The 19,310-nt window shown below is 38.1% G+C and overlaps 1 protein-coding gene across 8 annotated transcripts in view; it reads right to left on the bottom strand.

The window, feature by feature from the left end:
- EYA4 (EYA transcriptional coactivator and phosphatase 4) overlaps positions 1 to 19,310 on the bottom strand; it is a 228,012-nt gene that overhangs the window by 132,153 nt on the left and 76,549 nt on the right. The window contains exon 1 of one of the 8 annotated variants that reach the window (XM_075126755.1): positions 201 to 476. The exons of the other annotated variants lie outside the window; for them this stretch is intronic. The gene's annotated coding sequence lies outside the window, so the exon portion shown is untranslated. Of the gene's footprint in view, positions 1 to 200; positions 477 to 19,310 lie in introns of those variants that run through there. 8 annotated transcript variants of the gene reach the window in all.

Raw genomic sequence — 19,310 nt, 5'->3', positions numbered from 1 at the left:
TAGTCATGAGCTACACAGGAGTCACTATGATCAAACGTATGTGTTAAAACCAAATTCAAAACAACAAATTACAGAGAAGATAGTATGTTCTTTTTGTAATGAGACTCTGAGTGTGAATACAGTACCTATGAGTATCTCTCAATTTATCACTAAACTACATGCATATCAATCTCTCACATTAAAATCCATCATAAGCTTACCTCATTCGCCTTGGAAGAACTGAAACAAATTCCCCAACTGTGTAAACTTAGTCTCCAGAAAAATATACTTGTGTTATGTTTAGCACCAATTTAATTCCACTGTACAGCATCTAAGGTGAGCAGCCAGTTCCAGGACCAGGAAACTCTATGTAAGTCAGCAGTATTGTATTTAGATTCAGAAACTACTAAAGACACTTTGTTCTTCCTAAAGACACTTTGTTCTCCCTTGAACTGTCACTGTGCCTAGCTCAGTTCAGTTATTTAAGTTAACTAAGAGGAGATCTGGATAGTAAACAAGCTTGGCTCTGACCAATGGCTTTCCACACCCTTCTGTTTATAGTAAGATGACTTGCATTCAGAGGTCACCCCCATCAACAGCTCCTGTCTTTCAGTAGGTATCTAATGTGCTGCATTTATCCCAAGGCTCTTTTAATGAAATCACCTTCCTAGTCTCTGCTTGCCTGCTGTCGCTGCAACACATCTGCTCTTTAATATATGAAGAAACTAAGTTTTAAAATATAGAAATGAAATAATTTAGCCTACAAACTGCTAGCAATTTAGATATATTAAGATTGTTATACTTACATTTGAATACAGCAAAACATATTCTAAAGGTTATAAGATTTATTTCAGGCAAAGAACATAAGTTTGCCCAGAAAAGATTCATCGTATAAATAAAAGAAATTCAGGCACAAGGATAATGAATTCCATTCTTTGATCTGGACTTTAAAACTTTTTTAAAATACTCCTCCCAAGAATAATGTATGTGACTGCACTAGATAATATTTACTTGACTATGTTAACATGCTGGAAACAAGAGACAGGGAGTATCCCCAAGCTCCACTGTAAAATGAAAAAGTGCCAAGAAAAACAAGGGTCAAATGCCAGAACCTCAACTCAAATACCATGAAGTCAATTCTATTCTTAAAGAACACACAGAATTGACTGCACTTTAAAGGTATAAAAAAAGTACAACAGGGTAAATAAAAATAATTTTCATGTCTTCTACGCACAATAAATGAAAATTTGGTTGCTACTGTTTTGTGTCTCCACTAGCATTCCCCGCCCCCCTGCATTTTTATTATTCTTTACAGCACATATCCTCACAGACCGAAAGATGGAAACAAAGCCTACTTCTTGGCCCACACAATACAGACCTTTACTGTATTGCAAGTTCTGTGTCTCAACCAACGTGTCTAAATAAACCATATTTTAAAATGTAAGGAAGAGTGCCATGTTTAAGCCTTTTACTGGTGAGGTAGAGAGAGAGAGAGAGAGAGAGAGAGAGTGTGTGTTTGTGTTTGTTTGTTTTAATTAAAGGGACTTTTTTCCAGAGCTCCACCGCTATATGCGTTTTCACCTTCTGCCACCAGGCAAAGCCAAAAAGTTCAGTGCTATTTTACATGGACACATGAAACTGAAGATGGCACTCTCTCCCCACATGAGTATAAACCAACTTGCTGCTTAGAAATAGTCTTTGAGTGAAAGTTACACCTGCAGCACATTTTCGGCACCAGTTTGTGTCACCACTACAACATTTAAATGACAGATAGCAGCCTGGCTCTGTTAAAGCTAATAAAACATGATTGATGAACTGGGCTAGAAAGCTATGTCACTTCAGATTTGGATATTTGTGCCATCATTTGACAGCCCCAACTCTTTATTATTAGAAAGGATTGCCAGGACTGCAATAAATACTTATATTCAGATACCTGTTTTGTGTACTTAAAACTCCTACTGAAAACTTCATGGAAATATTGTTTAGATTTTTAACTCAGTGTACTTAAGAGCATTTCCTTAAACAGGTGCTTGTCAGCTGTAATTATCTCAAGTATTAAAAGACCAACTAATCCTCATTTTATTGTATTATGTGGTATAATATAGGCCTGCCTCTCTGACAATGGAAATCTACTGAAGCATATGTAAAGTTTTGGGGAGAGTATAATCGGCTTTCAAATATTGTTTTAGACATTAGTATTAGACCTATCCCTGTTCTTAACTACTATAATAACCAAAATGTCAGATGTTGAAGTCATAGCATGAGTAAGCACTTGTGGTTTATTTCACCATTAGAATAAAAAACAAAGGAAAAGCTTCCATGGAAAATACTGTGAAAGTAAAGACTGAAGTCCAGAGAAAATATATAGACAATGTGAATTAAGAGCCAAATCCTGGTGCCTGATTAAAAACCCCAGGTAAAGGACTATCACAGGGGAAACCCCGTGGGAGTTGGTGAGCAACAGAATCAGGTCCCCCTTCCACCTGACATTATGCACAGAGCAACAGTGCAATTACTCACACAACCCACTACTACAGTGTGTGGGCATTTGGCCTCCTCCCGGCACAGCAGAATCAAGATGGTTCCATTGTTTTTTGGGCCTTGAATGATGAAGGCAATATTTGGCCCAATAAAATTGTAAAGGTAATATTTTTAAACGTATAAAAATATGAGAAAATTACAGACAAAGTAGTAATAATCATATCATTAATACCATCCATAGTGCCTCTATCAGAGGTTATCTCCATGACTGGCAAACTACTGCACCTGCAAACCGAAATTACTAAGAAGGAACCATTTTCCACAGATGTGATTTCTCTCCTGTGATTTTGTTCTGCTTTTACACAGTTATGGAAGAGGTATTCCTGCAAACCCGGCTGGTCTTCATGATCTTGGGGAACCTGTGCTACCTCTAGATTTGCCTCCTAATACTTACATCCTAACTCTTCTCTGCAGGGTCTTGCTTGCAAATGCAGAAGGTGAGTTAAATAAATATCTTTATTGTTATTAACAGATTTATTTGAGCATAAGCTTTCATGGGTAAAAAAACCCACTTCTTTAGATGCATGGCCATGCATCTGAAGAAGTGGTGTTTTACGCACGAAAGCTTATGCCCAAATAAATCTGTTCATCTTGAAGGTGCCACCGGACTCCTTGTTGTTTTTGTGGATGCAGACTAACACAGCTATCTCCTGATACTTTATTGTTATTGTTAATATAATACGTGGGTTACTGTAGCACGAGAGAGCCCCAATCATGGATCCCTGGCCCCATTGTGCTGCTACTTGAAACATTCGCTTCTGCCTGGATATTTGCTTGGACATCACTGCAGCCAGAAGATGAACAGACCACCCTGAGTCTGCCCACGATCTATCACCTCCCGCCATTTTGCTCCACTCCCTAATTCTCTCACAACTGCAACACCATACAGAGATCACAGAGGGGGTTTTGTGAGCTATACAGAAAAAAGGAGAGCTGGCAGCAGAGCCAATGCTCTCTTCTTTCAAACCCTTCACCACTACTGTGGTACTTTTGCCTCCTTCCCTGATAAAGAGCACTCCATAGTGCACTTAATTATAACAGGTGGGATTTTCAAAAGCACCTAAGTGACTGAGAAGCACAAGGATCATTGATTTTCAGTGGTCTTCAGTGGATTTCCAGAAAGTTATTTTTTTTCTTGTTTTCAAAATATTGATCTTATTTAAAAAAATCCTCTTTAAAGCAAACAAATGCTTCAAAAAACTGAAGCAAACTGGGTAACTTACTGAACTCATGGGAAAAGACACTTTAATATATCAAAATTTACAAACATTTAAACTGCCCAAAATGTTGTGTCTATACATACATATACTCACATATGCATTATACATTGTAAATGCAAATTAATATGACAGAAACCCCAATCCCAAGATTGCCAACACCAAGCCTTCAAAAACCATAAGATCCCCAAAAAATCATGAAACTGACTTTAAATTCCTGAGATTAGAAAATATAATAAATATCAGGTCTTTTCATTTGCTTTCTGGTGAGCCTTTAGGGGTCACATATTCCACCTTTTCTCCACAACCATGAGGGCTAGAAACTTACTTTTAAAACATGAAAACTGAGATTCTAATGTAAGTACACAACTTCATGAGCTGAATTATTTTTAAAAAAAATAAACTATCAGAGGATTTATGATAAAATTGTGAGAGTTGACAATGCTTCAATCTTTCCACCCCTTGAAAACTTAATAAGAGTTTTTTTCATTGGCTTCAGTAAAATAATGACTGTCCCCAGAATCTGTCCCCAGAATTTACATTAGATTTCCATGTTGCATTTTACAATGCAGTGCTGTCATCTAATCTGGGTTATTCTACTGAAATTAATCCAGATGCCTTAAAAAAATACTAGCATTTGGAAATAGGTATCCAGTTTCAAGAACTTGTTTTGTGAAAACACTTTTCAGATTATTTCTTCTAAAAAATAGGTTAGAATGTTGTGGCTCAGAGTTAGAAGACATTGAAGGTAAAGCTGCAAAAATATTTAATTCCAACCCACTAAATATAGCTAATTATTACTAGATGTTTACTATAGTGCCCAAAAGCCCCAGTCATAATCAGGGCCCTATTGTACTAGGTGTATGAAGACACGATCTCTGCACTGAAGACTTTACCATCTGTTGTTTTTACTTAGTTCATTTAGTACAATATTTCTGTAACTTCTCCTGGGTTGCTTCTGAAAGTCAATGCCTCCAGCAGCACAGCACCTGTTCATATGGTGACCACTGATTTAGTCTGATTCAAAAGATAGTTTCACCTACCCAGCTACAAATATCACTTCCTCTAACATCCTCGGCTTCCACTGATGAGCTCCCTTTCAAATAATGGCCTATCTTGACTCAGCTTAGCATGTGAAAGCTAGTAAGATCACAGCATGATGTTTTATGGCTGCTAATGCAAATTTAACTGAACATCCTAAAAAACACATTTTTGCTTGCCCACCAGTGAGAACTGAAACAGATATTAAAAAGTGCTATCAGAGTGAAGATAAATTTTCCAGCTTTATTTTTGCATACATTTGAAAGCTGGAGAACTATTTTATTTTTCAAAACATTTGGAGGGGCTGGGAAGGAGAAGACAGAATTTACAGAGCTTTTGCTTTAAGTCTTTTGGTGAGATCTTGACCATTTTTAATCACTGAAGGTCCAAAGAGTCTTTAGTAAGAGTAGGGGGTTAGTGTTAGTGTCCTGGACAAGTTTAAATCTGAGTAATTTGCATTCTGCCCACCTCAAGTTTCTCCATTTTTTTCAATTAGATGGCATCTCCATAATCTACAATTAAAATACCCAATGGAAGCCTAAGCATACTCAGATATTCACTAGACAATTGCTGAATTTACAGGACCAGATGCTCTTCTACGTGGCACAGATGGGGGAGGCCATCAGGGAGCTAGCTAAAGCTCCCTGTTACGGAGGGCCAAACTGCACTGTCCCTGGGCCCAGCATGAGTTAGAGCAATTTACACCCACTCATTACGGTGCCTAAAGGATCACAAGGCATCTGAGAATTGGCAGAGTTCAGAGGCACTCTATCCCCATGCCCAACATTCCCACTCCTGACACACGCCTAATCCCAGGGCTGAAGGCCAGCTGGTGTAGGAGCTGCCTATGCCATCTTTACACCAGTGGAAAGCTCCTGAAACCACAACACCAGGAGAATTCTCAGCTGGCTAGCTACGGCCAGTTTTAGGTTCCTTTGTGTCACCTGAGCAGCGCAAAGAAGTCCATTCACTTTAAGAATAGCTTGAAATGGGATTTTGATTTCTTCAGTAGCATTTAGTCTGTGTTTTTAGAAGCATGTGAATTAATACTTAAGAGACCTTCATCTCAACTAGCCCTTAACGCTATCCTATGTATAGCTTCATTTACAATAAAATCTGAATTGGGTGGCCATCTCAAGGGACTAACAAAAAAACAATTGCTTAACTGAGGTGGTCTTCTTATGAAAGATGGCAGAGAATTGCATTCGGTATTTTAAATTAATTAAATGATATTTGGGGGCAAACTTTTAAGAGTTTAACCTAATGACAGTGGTCCCTTGTACAGGTTTCACTATATTTGTTTTTCCATTTAGATGTTTCTCTCTTTCAGGTGAAATTCCATGTTCAAAACATATAGTAGGAAAGTTTACTTGGCCTCTTTTCTGTACACAAAGTTTCAGCGCTGCACAATATTTTACACTCATATAAAAAAAAGTCACTGAAAATAGGTGATTATAATAGGAACACTAACTTTTGGAAGTACTACAAAAGGGTCCTTAAACAACCTTATAGAAAAAGCAATGCTTCCGAATGGTATATGCTTTGCCTATTTTATCATTTAAGGAGACAGACGGTGCTGCATACAAGCATTGCAATGGAGCTTTAACTAAAAATTAATGTCATGCCTCAGTCACACAGCACACTACAGTGAAAATAGTCTGGCTCCTCTTTGAGCTGTGGTGGGTACTTGAGAATGATACCCTTTCTCTCTAGCTAAGCTGGGCCTGTTAACTGGCCCTTGATTGGAAACAGCTTCATGTACTGAATAGCCTTTTTCTTGTTTCTGATTTTTTATGCTGTTATGTGGGGCATACAGTGAAACCTTCTCATAAAATTCTGAATTAGGGGAAAGGATAGGTTAGTAGACCATTGCTTTTTCATAAAGGGAATTTTTTACAGCTTTTTCCACAGAATTACATTTATGTTTAAGGTTGACCGTGTGTTAACAGATAAATCATATCATAAAACAGTTACTGCTGAGAGTTTAAACTAAATACTGGTTTCAGAGTAGCAGCCGTGTTAGTCTGTATTCGCAATAAGAAAAAGGAGTAAAATTGGTTAGTCTCTAAGGTGCCACAAGTACTCCTTTTCTTTTAACTAAATACTGATCTCTCAAACTTTTTCTTTTAAAGATACTTCACTTAAAACTAAGTAGTTAACAAAAAAAACTTAAGATATCACACAGAAATATACATTTGTAGTCAACTGGACTATAAAGTTATTAATACTGCAATTTTGAGACAATTTAACACTCTGCATTTTTTAAGGCTGATTTTTCTGTTAAAGTCTCTTAGTAAAAAAATGTTTGCCTGGGAACATATTTTATCAACCTTTTTTCACTACTGCTTAGGTTTTTATATTCCTTCTGGATCCTCCTAACACCTTTCTACTCTATCCATGGTGCTTCTAAGAGAAGATATCAAGCGTTACACTGATAAAGGCATTCCTCCAATTATATGTTTTTCTACTTCATCAAAGGAGTTAGGGGAAGTTTCAGGGGTTTTTTTGTTTGTGTTGGCAGCTTTACCAGTGGGAATTACAAAGAATTTCACAGCCTAGCAAAGGGAGGAAGTGACATCTCTATATCCCCAAATTATCCAGCTTTCAGCAACTTGCTCCTTTTTCTGCAGTGCTACACGATAGTCCTTTATTACTTTTTCTATCAGAAAAATCTAGCAACAGCTTAATGCTCAACTAAAATAAAAGCCTCCCTCTTTGTAACATTTTAAAAGCAACCTCTAATTCAAGGCTACTGTATTCTGGTTTCTAGCAATGTTAAAAATTAGGACTGTCAAGCGATTAGAAAAATTAATCGCAAGATTAATCGCACCATTAAACAATAATAGAATACCATTTATTTATATTGGACAATATTTTTGGATGTTTTCTACATTTTCAAATATATTGATTTCAATTACAACAAAGAATACAAAGTGTACAGTGCTCACTCTATATTTATTTTTGACTACAAGTATTTGCACTGTAAAAAAGAAATAGTATTTTTCAATTCACCTAATACAAGTAGTGCAATCTCTGTCATGAAAGTTGAACTTACAAATGTAGAATTATGTACAAAAAACTGCATTCAAAAATAAAACAATGTAAAACTTTCGAGCCTACAAGTCCACTCAGTCCTACTTCTTGTTCAGCCAATCGCTCAGACAAACAAGTTTGTTCACATTTGCAGGAGATAATGCTGCCTGCTTCTTGTTTACAACATCACCTGAAAGTGAGAACAGGCATTCTCATGGCACTGTTGTAGTTGGTGTCACAAGATATTTATGTGCCAGATGCGCTAAAGATTCATATGTCCCTTCATGCTTCAACCACCATTCCAGGGGACATGCATCCATGTTGATGATGGGTTCTGCTTGATAACAATCCAAAGCAGTGTGGACCAGCACATGTTCATTTTAATCCTCTGAGTCAGACGCCACCAGCAGCAGGTTGATTTTCTTTTTTTGGTGGTTCGGGTTCTGTAGTTTCTGCATCTGAGTGTTGCTCTTTTAAGACTTCTGAAAGCATGCTCCACACCCCATCCCTCTCAGATTTTGGAAGGCACTTCAGATTCTTAAACCTTGGGTCAAGTGCTGTAGCTATTTTTAGAAATCTCACATTGGTACCTTCTTTGCGTTTTGTCAGATCTGCAGTGAAAGTGTTCTTAAAATGAACATCATGTTCTGGGTCATCATCCGTGACTGATATAACATGAAATATATGACAGAATGTGGGTAAAACAGAGCAGGGGACATATAATTCTCCCCCAAGGAGTTCAGTCACAAATTTAATGAACATATATATATATTTTTAATGAGCATCATCAGCATGGGAAGCATGTCCTCTGGAATGGTGGCCGAAGCATAAAGAGGCATATGAAGGTTTACCATATCTGTCACGTAAATACATTGCAATTCCAGCTACAAAAGTGCCATGCAAATGCCTGTTCTCACTTTCTGGTGACATTGTTAGGAAGAAGAGGGCAGCATTAGCTCCTGTAAATGTAAACAAACTTGTTTGTCTTAGCAATTGGTTGAACAAGAAGTAGGACTGAGTGGACTTGTAGGTGCTGAATCATAGAATCATAGACTATCAGGGTTGGAAGGGACCCCAGAAGGTCATCTAGTCCAACCCCCTGCTCGAAGCAGAACCAATTCCCAGTTAAATCATCCCAGCCAGGGCTTTGTCAAGCCTGACCTTAAAAACCTCTAAGGAAGGAGATTCTACCACCTCCCTAGGTAACGCATTCCAGTGTTTCACCACCCTCTTAGTGAAAAAGTTTTTCCTAATATCCAATCTAAACCTCCCCCACTGCAGCTTGAGACCATTACTCCTCGTTCTGTCATCTGCTACCATTGAGAACAGTCTAGAACCATCCTCTTTGGAACCCCCTTTCAGGTAGTTGAAAGCAGCTATCAAATCCCCCCTCATTCTTCTCTTCTGCAGGCTAAACAATCCCAGCTCCCTCAGCCTCTCCTCATAACTCATGTGTTCCAGACCCCTAATCATTTTTGTTGCCCTTCGCTGGACTCTCTCCAATTTATCCACATCCTTCTTGAAGTGTGGGGCCCAAAACTGGACACAGTACTCCAGATGAGGCCTCACCAATGTCGAATAGAGGGGAACGATCACGTCCCTCGATCTGCTCGCTATGCCCCTACTTATACATCCCAAAATGCCACTGGCCTTCTTGGCAACAAGGGCACACTGCTGACTCATATCCAGCTTCTCGTCCACTGTCACCCCTAGGTCCTTTTCCGCAGAACTGCTGCCTAGCCATTCGGTCCCTAGTCTGTAGCTGTGCATTGGGTTCTTCCGTCCTAAGTGCAGGACCCTGCACTTATCCTTATTGAACCTCATCAGATTTCTTTTGGCCCAATCCTCCAATTTGTCTAGGTCCTTCTGTATCCTATCCCTCCCCTCCAGCGTATCTACCACTCCTCCCAGTTTAGTATCATCCGCAAATTTGCTGAGAGTGCAATCCACACCATCCTCCAGATCATTTATGAAGATATTGAACAAAACCGGCCCCAGGACCGACCCTTGGGGCACTCCACTTGATACCGGCTGCCAACTAGACATGGAGCCATTGATCACTACCCGTTGAGTCCGACAATCTAGCCAGCTTTCTACCCACCTTATAGTGCATTCATCCAGCCCATACTTCCTTAACTTGCTGACAAGAATACTGTGGGAGACCGTGTCAAAAGCTTTGCTAAAGTCAAGAAACAATACATCCACTGCTTTCCCTTCATCCACAGAACCAGTAATCTCATCATAAAAGGCGATTAGATTAGTCAGGCATGACCTTCCCTTGGTGAATCCATGCTGACTGTTCCTGATCACTTTCCTCTCATGCAAGTGCTTCAGGATTGATTCTTTGAGGACCTGCTCCATGATTTTTCCAGGGACTGAGGTGAGGCTGACTGGCCTGTAGTTCCCAGGATCCTCCTTCTTCCCTTTTTTAAAGATTGGCACTACATTAGCCTTTTTCCAGTCATCCGGGACTTCCCCCGTTCGCCACGAGTTTTCAAAGATAATGGCCAATGGCTCTGCAATCACAGCCGCCAATTCCTTCAGCACTCTCGGATGCAACTCGTCCGGCCCCATGGACTTGTGCACGTCCAGCTTTTCTAAATAGTCCCTAACCACCTCTATCTCCACAGAGGGCTGGCCATCTCTTCCCCATTTTGCGATGCAAAATGAAGTTATACATTGTTTTGTTTTGGAGTTAAGATATGTAACAAAAAAAAATCTACATTTGTAAGTTGCACTTTCACGACAAAGAGATTGCACTATGGTACTTGAATGAGATGAACCAAAAATTATTATTTCTTTTATGATTTTTACAGTGCAAATATTTGTATTAAAAATAATATACACTTTGATTTCAATTACAACACAGAATACAGTATATATGAAAATGTAGAAAAACATCCAAATATTAAATACATTTCAATTGGTATTCTATTGTTTAACAGTGCAATTAAAACAGCAATTTATTTATTTGAGTTAATCACATGAGTTACTGCGATTAATGGACAGCCCTATTAAAAATCCTTTGCAAGAAACATTTTGTTCCCTGTTACACCTGTGTAAACTCATTGATTTCATTTGGGATGCCAGGGCAAAACAGAGCAGAATGGGGCTTCCAAGAACAGCTTTATCAACAGAGAGTACTGTACTAAACCTATCCCTCATAAAACTACCTTGGTAAGAAGTAAAAATGACAATGTCCTTTGAACACATCAAACAACAAATTTTACATTTCTGAACTCTTCTATATGCAAGAATTCTATAGCACTTTATAAGCATTCTACCTTAAAATTAGTACTGAAGGACAATACGGTTAAAGTCCACTTATGTTCAAATAATTCTCTAAGTTACACTGATACCCAATGTATCAGCAAAATTTAGCCCTTATTACATACTTTACATGTTTCAGAGTAGCAGCCGTGTTAGTCTGTATTCGCAAAAAGAAAAGAAGTACTTGTGGCACCTTAGAGACAAACAAATTTATTTGAGCATAAGCTTTCGTGAGCTACAGCACATACATCCGATGAAGTGAGCTGTAGCTCATGAAAGCTTATGCTCAAATAAATTTGTTTGTCTCTTAGGTGCCACAAGTACTCCTTTTCTTTATACTTTACATGGTATTTCTATGTATAAAAAAGTTACAATACAGTGAGCCAAATTCTCTTCTCAGTTACAGTGCTGCAATCCTATTGAAGTCATATAAGGATACTGTCAATAGGGATGTACTGCTGTAACAGAGAGCAGAATATGGACCAGGATATGGATTTCAACACCAACCTACTCAAAAATATATGATTTCAGAAGTTTCACCACAACTTTAAAGGTAAATTATCGTACAAGCAACTATCACTGGAGAGCAAACATTCTTCATCATCATTACCAATTTCTCAGCATCAGCACATACGTTTGGAATTATTATTTAGTTTTAATAAGGTCTAAGATCTAGTCCTGGATATACTAGGTGGAAATAAAAGTGTACAAATACAGATTAACCATAAAAAAGGCATTTGGATTTGTATACTGTCACTGAAGAATAAAAGAGTCATAAATCATAACATTTATAAAATAATTAAAAGGTTTTAATTGAGGTATGTATAATACACTACTGCTTGGTTATAACATGCATTAGGAAAAAACTGTTTCAAAATGGGAAATATAAAAACAGCATCACTTTTAAAAATCTGTAATATGATGTTTTTCTCCTATCTACATAGCTGTAATTAGAACATTTCTCACACAGTGTTTTCTGGGCACCAGCTTCCTGGTTCTGAATAGGTTTCTATTCCACAGGCTTTTTAATGATTGCTAACAAGCAAACAGTGAAAAATTTCAATACGGAGCACAAAATGTATAAGGCTGTTCTTAGGGTTTTGTTATTTGTTTTGGTTTTGAGTGAGAGATATACATAAAAGAATTCGAGGGAAAACCAGTTACTTTTTCAGGTGAACAAAGTATCTGTCCAAACTAGAAACCAACTGCCAAGCCTTAATGGAATACAGACAAAAAACATTAATGGTATTTCCTTGTAGTAAGCCAAGAGATTTTTCTCAGCTTTGAAGGTAGTATTTTGATACCGGTCATTGGCCACACAAAATGAGTACAGATATTCTCTCTCCCTCCTGCTTTCTCTCTCATACACATACATGTGTAACTATATTTTTCATAACTTTTTAGTGAACCTCAAAAAAGTTTAGAGATTCACATTTAAACTATGTTTTTTAAAATAAAATTGTTTATGTACAAATAAGTATATACAATACACCTTATACAAAGACTTATGCATGTACTCATTTTTTTGCTCGTGATTAGTCACATTGCCTTTAATAGGATTACTCACAGTACATAGGGTTAAACATTTGTGTAATTCTTTGCAGGAATATGGCCTTAATTTGAAACACAGCTGTAGGCTCCTTCCTCAGATTTCCAATCAGTTATATTCTGTTATTCAAATTTTCAAAACTTTATGTTCTCAAAACAGAAAAGCAGGTAATGTATGGTGAAGACCAATCTAGAAATATACAAAATGCACCTCGATAGTCTTGAAAAAACATACAAAACACGTGTATCAAAATACTGTTCCAGTGGTTTTGTAACCATTCTAATACAAGTATATTAATTCAAAGTACTTTCAGTTAGAGATGGGCCTGAACCACAACACCAGATTCAAATTTTTCAGGAATGTAACACAATCTGATGAGGGAAAACTTTTAAAGAAGAAGGAAAAGATGAAAAAGCAGAACAAGGAAATAAAGAAAGAAAATAAAGAAATGCACTAATAGAAACTACAACAAAGACAACAGCACACCAAACGAGCTCAAGGAAGTGTTTGGAAATGTTAAGTAATAGCTGAGATATTCTGAGATGTGTGGAAGGGGAGGGAAAGGGCAAGTTACCATTATTGACTAAAATCAACAGTAAAACAATAACACATTATCTTTTACTATTGGACGAATCCTGCCACGTATACAGTGTATGTGTAAGTAATGGGCACTGAAGCTACATGTTCAGGCTCCACACCAATGCAGCCAAAACTCAGCAGAGCTGGGCACCGCATGCAAGGTGTTGAGAGGGATTTTATGTCTGTTCACAGCCTACAGAACTGCTCATGAAGACAGAGAGCTTGAGCAAATCTAGTTCTACACAGATTCTGTTCCCATGGTACCAACCCTCAGAGTTGCCATGGAATAGCTGAGAGAGAAGAGGGAGTCTGGAATGGACCCCAAAAATGTATTTAGAAAACTTAAATATCGTTGTGATGTTAAGGGGTTTAGGTATGAGAGGGTGGGTGGGATGGGAGCAGAGTGTCACTGGAAAAGGTTGTTTCCTCTTACAATAATATTGTCAGAGGGTGACTGGTCTTTTAAGGGGAGATGGGTCTACCCCACCTGTAACACCCTTAATTCAGCTTCCGAGGTGGAGAATATAATGTCACATGACAGGTGGGTCACATGGCTAAATTAGTGCCTTGCATGGTGTCAAGTATCGGGGGTAGCCGTGTTAGTCTGTATCCACAAAAACAACAAGGAGTCCAGTGGCACCTTAAAGACGAACAGATTTATTTGACAGGTTTCAGAGTAGCAGCCGTGTTAGTCTGTATCCGCAAAAAGAAAAGGCGTACTTGTGGCAAGTTTCTAAGGTGCCACAAGTACTCCTTTTCTTTTTGCAGATTTATCTGAGCATAAGCTTTCGTGAGGTTTTTACCCATGAAAGCTTATGCTCAGATAAATCTGTTAGTCTTTAAGGTGCCACTGGACTCCTTGTTGTTTTTATGGCTAAATTAGGCTTTCTGGGGCACACATAAGACAGAAGCCGGGGGGGGGGAGGGGGCGGAGGGTGGCTCTGGGTAGGCAGCTTTGGGAGTTTTTGTTCGAGAAAGAGCAGGGAAAGACTCAAAGGAACAGGAGGGCTGCATGAGGTGCTCTACACAAATAAATGCTCCCTAGTTGACAGGCAGAGGGCCTGTGGAGCGTAAGCCTGTAGGAAGCAGGAGTTTGGATAGCAAGTCTACCGGATGAAAGCCTCAAGAAGGACAGGATTAAGAACCCTGCACCAATGGTTCTGAGACAGTTAGGAAAGCAGGGCAGGAGTTCTTGTTTCCTTTTGAAGTTTGTTAACAAACCAGGACCCCAAGAAGGGGTATTATATGATATGTGAAAACCTCTGTTAAAGTTAGTGGGAAACCTAAGAGGGAGGAGGAACTGAGGCAGTGGCTAGCCCAAAACCAGACTTGGTAGGCAGTGCTTCTACAAATGTCTATATAAGAGCAAAGCAGGGGCAGTGGACAGTGGGAGAAAGAAAAATTCTCTCACCCCAATGGGTTATGCATTCTAGTGCTCACTGACAGCTCAGTTTTAAAGATGTCAGCCAGTAGATCACGGTCTTTGTTATTCCTGGATCACTAAATAGGAACTGCCATACTGGATCAGATCTTTGGTCTGTGTAGCCCAGTGACCTATTTCTGAAAGTGGTAACATATGGTGCAGGAGGTGGTGCAAGAATCTATGCTGTTCAGTCAAATTATGGAATCACTTACCCGCAGGCTGATCCTGTCAGCTACTGGTTTATTTATATCTTGAAGCACAAATGTTTATATCTCATCTAAAAATATTCAAGTCTATCTAATATCACCTCAGAGCTTCTCATTATCCATACAAATGTCCAATCTGTCTATCCAATCCCACCAAAATCTCAGCCTCAATTATATCTAACAGCAATGAATTCTAAAAGTTAATTATGCATTGTGTAGAAAAGTATTTCCTTTTATCAGTTTCAATTTTGCTACTTTCCAATCTCATTGAATTTCCCTTAATTCCCTTATTATGAGAAAGGGTAAATAGGAGTGTTCAATTTACCTTCTCTACACCCATACATTGCTGTGTATAACTTTACTGTACCCACTCCTCATTTATCTCCTCTCAAAACTAAAAGTCACTAACTTTTCAATCTCTTCTTACAGGGAAGTCTTTTCACGTATATAATACCTTTTGTAGCTTGTCTCTGAACCTTCTTTCTATTGCTTCTATATCTGTTCAGAGATGGCGTTCAGCTTGGTTTACCCTGTGGTAGGGATTTTCCCCTCTGCTACGGCCCTTGTACACTGTTGTAGCAGAGCCTCATAACTGGCCAGGTTTTTGTGCAAGGGAGTTCACACTTCCTTACAAGGGACCCACTGCAAGCCCCAGCATAGGTGGCTCAGTAGGTTTGACCCTCCATCTCAATCACATCTTCAAGAGATGAAGAAGTCTGCCCCATAACTGATTACATTATTGTAAAAATTCAGAGATTCTTGAAGTTGATATTTGTCCTTTAATTTGGAGAAATCCAAATTTATGGATTCTATAAGTTTTATCATACAGAGAACAAAAAGTGACACCACAGATGACAAGCTTGGTTTTCAAAATGAGAAGGGATACATTCTTTTGGAGTAAGTTCTTGAGAGAGGAACACAGACAGGATCCAGAAATGAACCTGATTCTTTTAAGAATGACCCAGAAGCAAATGAAAGATGGGATTTTTGGAGGGAGCAGTAGCACAGCGTATGGAAGAGCAGGTAGCGCATGAAATGGAGCAGCCACATTCTTTTAGAAGAGTAGTTGTAAAAGACTACAGTGACTTTGAATGTTTGAACGACGACTGATTTCCCTTCATATGACATTATATGAAAGATGATAAAGACTTCTTTCAGGTAAGTTGAGCCAAACGTTTGGCAAGACTTTCAAGAATTTTGTGAGCAAGTCTTGTAGGTTTATCAAGACAAATAAAAATGAAGCAAAGGCTGATATTACAGAAAATTCTTCCTAAAGTCATACTTTCAGAGTAGGAATGTACGGATCGATCTTCATTAAATTACTAAGTAGACCACAAAAAAAGAGCTACAAAGATTCCCACATTCTAGGAGATTGGGGACTGGTATTAAAGATAAATCAGTGTTAATAGAAGCCATTTTCTTAAAGTCAGAGGGGAGATTTAGGCACAATTAATTCAGTTATTTGGCAATTTAACACTGGGATTGAACAGAAGGCAAAGTTAAAAATTGCTTAAAAAGTAGGTTTTTCATAAATGGTTTTTTAATCTCTGAAGACTCTGAGGACTGTGCAGGAATTTAGGAATGAAATCTCATAGATTTTGGAGGGGAAAATATCCTGACCTTAGTGCCTGAAAAACTGGGTTTTCATGGCCATTGATTCCAAAGCTACATTGAACAGAAAGGAAAAGAAGGCATAATTCTGATTAGTTCCTTTCTCCCATGTAAAGAAGGTAGGGGTTGCTCATAGTAACTGAAACAAAAGGATTGTAAACACTATAACATTATATTAATTAATGAAAAATTAGCCAAATCTAAATTTCCTAAAGCTAAAAATAAACAAGGATAATCAATTATGTCAAATGGTAACTAAGCAGAAATTGGAAGTAAGGAAGCATCTTTGAGATTTTATTCTGGTTTCTCAATTGTATGTATTTTTGAATGTTACTGAGGTGGGTTTATTGCAGACAGGCCTTTTTTGAGACTACTTGAAAGTGTTTCAGGTACAATTTTGAAGTCAATTTTGAGGAAGGATATAGACCTAAAGTTCACCCATGTAAAGAAATCCTTGCAATTTTAAGTGACTATGATTACATCTGTCTTCATGTCAATCCAAAGATGTAAAATTTCTTTAAGAACTTCAGCAGAGAGTCTTGAAGAACAAGCACAAATTATTAAAAGTTTCATAAAATTCTGACGGAAATGTGATCAAGACTTGGATTTGCTTGAGGATATTTATATGATTATTTGAATTAATTCTCCTGAGAACTCGTGATCAAGGAATGCCTATTGGGATAAGGAAGCAGAGATGGGGGGGGGGGGGGGGTTGTTGAAGTTCTCCAACAAATTTGATTCCTTCAACTACTTCAAATTTGTACAAGCTTTCACAGATAGTTTAGAAACAGACTTGGAATCCAAGGTGACAATAGTGACATTTAAGACTGTTTGCTAACATTTTATTTGCTTTTACCTCCTCACTGTATTTCAGTCTGTTAATGTCAAATTCAATGAGTGAGGAAACTTACTATATTCATGTTTCAGTTTTATTAGTCTGTTTTGAGGTCTGATATCTTGGTATCAGAGGTGTCTGTCCTACAGAGCTTCACATACCTTCCTCAGGCTCAGGTCTGTTTTAGGAAGCAGTCTTGTTTTCTTTTCAGAAGAACAACTAACCTGGGCACCCCTAACAATGATTACCCTAAAAGTGACAGGCAAAGGGTTGCTGTTTTTTTTAAAAAAGTTGGAGAACTGGATATTGGGAAACACTGTTTCAGGTGTTTTTGTGTGTGGTGGGGTGTTTGTTTGAATTTAACTTTTTTTAAACCTTAGAGCTATCAGGAATGTTAAGCCTGGCCTTCCCTGGCCTCCATGGAGAAACTCCTGGCAATCTCAGAGCAAGTATATTATAAGCTTTCATACTTGAAACGAAAGAGGTGGGGTACTGAATCTTTCTCAATGATGCACTTTCTCCAAAATGTTCATTTATTGTTTAAGTAAAGTATGTATTAAAAACAGTAACATGTCTGGTCCTACACCATTAAAGTCAATGGGACCCTTACCATTGATTTCAGTGGGGATTGGATCAGACCCCAAGGAGCTTTAATCAGTCTGACTAAAATACCTTTTCAATCTTAATTGCTCAGTTTTAGTCTCTTGAGTCCTGTGATGACAAAATTTCCTTCTAGAATCTTCCAGGAGTGAGTCTAATGTTAAGATTTAGTCTTGGATACACACCCATTTACAAATATGTAAACCCCTTTTTGTACTGCCTCTGAATTTGGCTTATCCAGTTTCACTGAGTCTGAGTTTAAAATGGTGCTGCTGACATGCTGAAGGGCTGGAAGACAGGGTATAACAAGAAAAAGCATCTAAAAAGGAACATACATTAATAAGTAGTCCATCTCCTATGCTAACTTACACCTTCTTCTGTCTCTTAGGTATGTAAATTAAACCAACCTGAACCCCCTTATACTAATACATACACATCTAACCAAGTCTAGATTGGTCACATTTACACATTACAGCTTCTTTGCATGTTAGCGACACCAACTTGGGCTTCCTTATGCCAACTTATATCCTCCTGCAAATGAAGCAAATATGGACAAACCAAAAATGAAATAATCAGAGACCTAATCAGAAGATCCAGGTGCTACTGGATAAGCCTACTGTAAAGGCAGCTTCAAAAAATAGCAACTACTTTGAACCCCTAAAGAGAGCCATTCTAGACCTTTTAACCTTGCAAAAGTTACAAAGGCGTAAGTCCAAATGCAGAGTTTATCTCAGCCTACAAATTTTGGGGAACAGACACTTCCTGGCAGTTAAATAGAGGTTAACCTAATGGTCTGGGAATTATTTTGACTTTGAGCCAATGCAATTAGGAATCTGTACAAAATTGCAGCTGTCCTGTGCAAAGAGGACTATTACAGTACGCTTCAGAGGTATGTTCTTCCAGATAGATTGTGTCCAACTGGCCAAGGTTGAATTTTGCAACTTAACAATGATACTAAACATTTGTCCAGACCCTAACATGTATTTATAGAAAAAAGGGACAGCCTGTTAAAAATGTAAAGACTAGCCACTATGGACCTCATACTGTCATCTATTGAATGCATCTGGGATGAGCTGGATAGAAAAGCAAAAGCTTTAAAAGAAAATCCACAGAACATGGAGGCTTTGTAGTAACCCTCCCCAAAGTCTAGAAATGAACTGGATTAACGGGCTACCTTGGGGGGTCAGGGATGGAGAAGCAGAATTCCTAGAGTCTGGCAGACCACCATTCACACCAGGAGGGATCTTTATTTTATTTTTTGACCGAGTAAGGAGGAGGAACATAAGCATTTTTACTGAAAACTGTTGAACAAAATATTCTATATAGCATTTGGTTAGTAAATGCTTTGAACTTGTCTAAATTCCAAATAAATAAATAAATTTAAAATGTAACTCTTCTTTAAACATTTAAACTCTTCTTAAACGTA

The sequence above is a fragment of the Caretta caretta genome, chromosome 3 (assembly GCF_965140235.1).
Source record: "Caretta caretta isolate rCarCar2 chromosome 3, rCarCar1.hap1, whole genome shotgun sequence".
In the NCBI taxonomy this organism is placed as follows: Eukaryota; Metazoa; Chordata; order Testudines; family Cheloniidae; genus Caretta; species Caretta caretta.
This window is presented reverse-complemented; position numbering and strand designations above follow the sequence as displayed.